Source organism: Triplophysa rosa, linkage group LG15, assembly GCF_024868665.1.
Source record: "Triplophysa rosa linkage group LG15, Trosa_1v2, whole genome shotgun sequence".
Classification (NCBI taxonomy): domain Eukaryota; kingdom Metazoa; phylum Chordata; class Actinopteri; order Cypriniformes; family Nemacheilidae; genus Triplophysa; species Triplophysa rosa.
Window position 1 is genome coordinate 13520423 of NC_079904.1, and position 4459 is coordinate 13524881.

At 49.9% G+C, this 4459-nt stretch overlaps 1 pseudogene; it reads right to left on the reverse strand.

The window, feature by feature from the left end:
• Window positions 1-620: 620 nt before the first annotated feature.
• On the reverse strand, window positions 621-3834 carry LOC130566073 (uncharacterized; annotated as a pseudogene).
• Between the last annotated feature and the right edge of the window lie 625 nt (window positions 3835-4459).

Here is a 4459-nt window from a genome sequence, read left to right on the forward strand (position 1 = left end):
TGAAGATGTAGATGAAATGACTTCTTCTGGCTTGATCAGTCTTGCTTCGTTTAATTAAAAACAAGATGGTTTCTGAATCGAGCACTGACAAATCCGAAATGGTAGGGTGAACTGAAGGATCGAAGTTGGACGTGATGGTGAATTCCGATCCTCTGAGAAATCCGAAGAACGCCAGGATGAACATGGCATCGAGTGTGTGTGCGGTATGCTTGGAGTGGTAGCCTCTGTGGAGAGTGGTAATGCATTTTGTCAGTACTTCTAGGGTGATTGGTCGTCTGGCGTCTCGGTGGGTGGGTTGGGCTCTCTGGATGCCCTTGATGAGCATGGATGTTTGAGAACTGGCTATGGCTTGGGAAGGTTATTTTTAATTTATTTTTTTAAAATATTGATCCCTCTTAAATATCCTTTGATAGAACTTGCTTGGAGATTTTTTATTGTGTTGAGGAAAGAAATGAATGACGTGATGGAGACGAGAGAGAAATCTGGGAAGGGGATGTTGTATGTGTTGTGAAACGTTTTGAAGTTCCTCCATGCCGTTAGGTATGAAAGTAGGGTCCTTTTGGATACGGGTTGGATGATTGAGTTGAGGGAAGCCTCTATCAGAGTTTTAAGAGGGTGATTTAGTTGAATGTCAAATCCGAATAGGGAGGGACGGGCGTTGGTGTTGGGTCTGCATCTGGCGCCAGCAGCCTGAATTTCTGAAATGAGAAACGGGAGAGGGCGTCAGCTATCTGGTTTTTTGCTCCTGGGACGTGTTTGGCCGTCAAAATGAACTGGTCGCACGCTGAGATCCAAATTAAGCATCTTAGAAAAGGCATGGGCGGGTGCATGGGAATGGCCTTTATTGATGCAGTGTACCGTAGCTTCGTTGTCGCAATGGACGAAGATGCTGGAGGCGGACCATTCTTTCCCCCATAAATAGGCCGCCACGACTAACGGGTACAACTCGAAGAGTGCTGATGACGCGAGGGGCTGCGGTAAGCTTGTAAGCTGGGGAGGCCAAGTAGACGCGAACCAGCGACCTTGGTAAAATCCCCCGAAACAAACGGAAGGGGCTGCGTCGGTGAATAGGCGTATGTCGACGGGGAGAGAGATCATGTCATTGTAGAAAAAAGAGATTCCGTTCCATCGTTTGAGGAATTTAATCCATAGACTAAGCTCGTCGCGGCACGAGCTGTCTAGGTGAATTAAATCCTCCAGAGTGTGAGCGGAGGATGCGAGGGAAAGGAGGTGTGTGACGAATGGGCGACCTTGCGGGACGATGCGCATCGCGAAGTTCAGGTGGCCGAGAATTGATAATAGGTCGCGTTTAGAACAATGCGGTGTGTATATGAGGGAGGAGGCGATCAAAATGGTCCTATCGATTTTTTCCTTGGGCAAGGAAGCTTGGAATTTGAGCGAATCTAGCTTGATGCCTAGAAATTCGACAGATGTGCTGGGTCCCGAAGTTTTTTTGGGTGCGAGAGGGACGCCAAGTTTAGCGAATACTTCTTGGACTTTGCAAAGATGTGCTGCTGGGATGGATTCTGGCAGCGAGATTATTAGAAAATCGTCTAACAGGTGGATGAGGTAAGGAATGGCGTAATTGTTAGAGAGAATCCAACAGATTGCCTCTGACAACATGTCAAAAATCTTTGGACTGCCTCTGCATCCGAAGGTGAGGCGGATGGAAAAGTAAAAATTTTCGAGCCAACGAATGCAGAAGAGGTGCCAGAAGTTTGGATGTATCGGCATTACTTTGAAAGCGGACGTGATGTCGACCTTAGCCGCCAGGCGCCGCGCCCGGCCGTTTTGATCACCGTGATGGCTTGCTCGACGTCTTGATAATGCAACGAGAATTCTTCGAGCGGGATTAGGCTATTAATGCTTGGGAAGGGGGACCCGTGCGGGGATGAAAGATCGAATATTAGCCGTTTTTCCCCCGAAAATTTTCACGTGGCTACGCCGATGGGGCTGACGCGGAAAACTGTAAATGGTGGGGCGGAAAAGGGGCCGATCATGAATTTATCGTCAATCTCTTTTTTGATGAGGCGATCGACGATGTCAGGCTCTGCGAGCGCGGAACGGAGATTGGGGAAAATAAGGCTGTGAGAGGGGGTGCTCGCGATGCCGGGGTCGAAACCTGTTGAAAACCCAGTCAGAAGGTATTCTGTGAAAGCCTGATCGGGGTGGAGCCATAATTCGGCGGATAAATGCAACACATTGACAGGAGTCGATAAATATTTGTTGGAATTTTTATTGACATTTTTGTGCACTGGGCATACTATGTTGGCGTGGGCGCCACCACAATAATTGCAGACGTGCAGGAAACGGCAGCGTTGTCTTGAGCACTGGTCTGAATTGAAGCTCCTGCATACTTCGTGTTCTCGGGTGTTGGTGCCTCCTGACGAGGCTGGGCGGGTTTGCCGATTTAGCAGGCGCGGAACATGGGCGGTGGAGACGGGGGAAGGCGAGGCCCGGTGAGGGGAGATGGCGGGGGTGATGAGGGGACAAGCCGTGGTGCTGTGTGCCACTGAGCGACACACGGCGCAAGAAAAATTTTGGCACCCCAAAAAAACCCTGTTGTGTAGCTCAGTGTCCAGTGCTCCCCAGTAGGGGCACTGGTTCCACTGAGCTACCCTGATTGCGCATTTTGCCGAAAACAAACGATGGTAAGTGTAAAAGTGCGTCCCCCTGTATGAAAGTGCGAGCTCCGCGACTATGGCAAGATAGTCGCCCGAGCTCACACCTCCTGTGAGGGAAGAACGTGCATATGACCTCTGTGTAGCGTGAGAATGCAACAGTGAATTCTGGGAAGGACAAGATGCGAGGGTGACTATGTGACGTGTTCTTTACCGTGAATGAGAGGTCGCCACACGAGATCTGACGATCGGCTGGCGGGGGTGAGAGTGGTGACAATAATTGAAATAAATCTATGTCCGCACCTGCTAATATCTGTGACCTGATGTTGTTGGAAACTGGGGGAGGTTCCAGAGCCGGGGCATTGAACGGCATCGGCATGGGAGCTGCGGATGCCAATGAATGCAGAGGGCGGGCCTGTGGCAGGGAGGGAAAGGTGGGAAAGGCGTCCGCTAGAGCCGCTAGCGGAGCCAGCCTCATGGTGGTAGCTGCTTCCCAGCTCGCGTTGGGCGGTGCCGCTGGCCACGGGCTTGTGGCTGAGGCTTGAGTGAGGGGAAGAGTGACATCGGGTTGGTGGAAATTTCCTGTAACCGCTGTTGGAAGCCAGCTCGAGTTGTACTTGCGGTTATAGTACGTGTGTGCAGGCGATGGTTCCTCTGCTTCTCTGAGCTGGAAGTCGGCGGGTGTCTGCAGCTGCTCGTCTGGGGCGCGGCGGCCTGGTGGTGGTAGGCCTTGCCTTGCCGCAGAGGTGGAAGGCCCTGACTGGGCTCGGAGCGATCCTTGCGCCTGATACGAGTCCTCTGCTACTGGAGGCTGTAAAGTGGAGAATGTAGGCGGGGCCTCTGATTGGATCGAGAGGTAGAGACCGTACAGCTCGGCCTTGTTCATGCGCTTGCTGATGGTGACGTCCTGATTGGACAAAGCCGTTCGAAGGCCGGCGATGGTCAACTTTCTGATGGCTGGGATGACTGGGAGCGCTGAAGCATACGACGACATTGGCGAGGGAGGAGGATGCCTGGTTGGGCTCGGTGAGGACGTACGATGGCGCTTCGATGTGCATTTCTTAGCCTGGCGAGGCTGGCGGCCTTGTGTTGAAGCCGCGGGCTCGATTCCAGCATCCTTTTCCGGGGTTGGATGCTGAGGGGCGCTCGGGTTTGCCGGAGTATCCTGCTCGATAGAGCTATCGCTGGCGACTGATGCCGAAGTATCAGACATGATGTGTAATCCTTTAGGGATGGCTTCAGGTAAGAATCTTGTCTACTTATGTGCTGGTTCGCTTGAGCTGATAGGGTAGAGTCTATGATTGCTGATTGCGAACCAGCCGGTCTTAATTATATGCTCTGGCTTCTCCCGAACTTTGTTAATCGTTAATCAACCATTAACATCACTTAAATTTTCAGAACTGTTTTAATCTTTAATAAACAAAAGTTCAGACCCCTTCTTAGGCCTCTTTTCTCCATCTCTAGGCTTGTTACCATGACAATGGGCCAAAAATGAAATATTTTTATTTATATATTATAACGCAAGAGGATTCTTTATAGCTGAAAATCTTAAAAATATATATTTACTATTGCACCAGGTGTTTATGGGAAGAAATACAGAGTGCTTTGTTCAAATGTATATCCAGTCAAACTAAGCCTTAAGATGCAATGTATTGCACATCATTTAAGCTTTGTTTATTTTCACAGTAAGTCAGTGCTTGACTGCTTACAGAATTGGATGTGGAGTTTTTTAATAAAGATAAAAAAAACAATAAACTGAGCCTTTCGACCCTGCCAGACCTTGTGAGATATTGTCCTGCTCAGCTTGGCCATAACAATGGGCCTGTGTGACTGTTTGA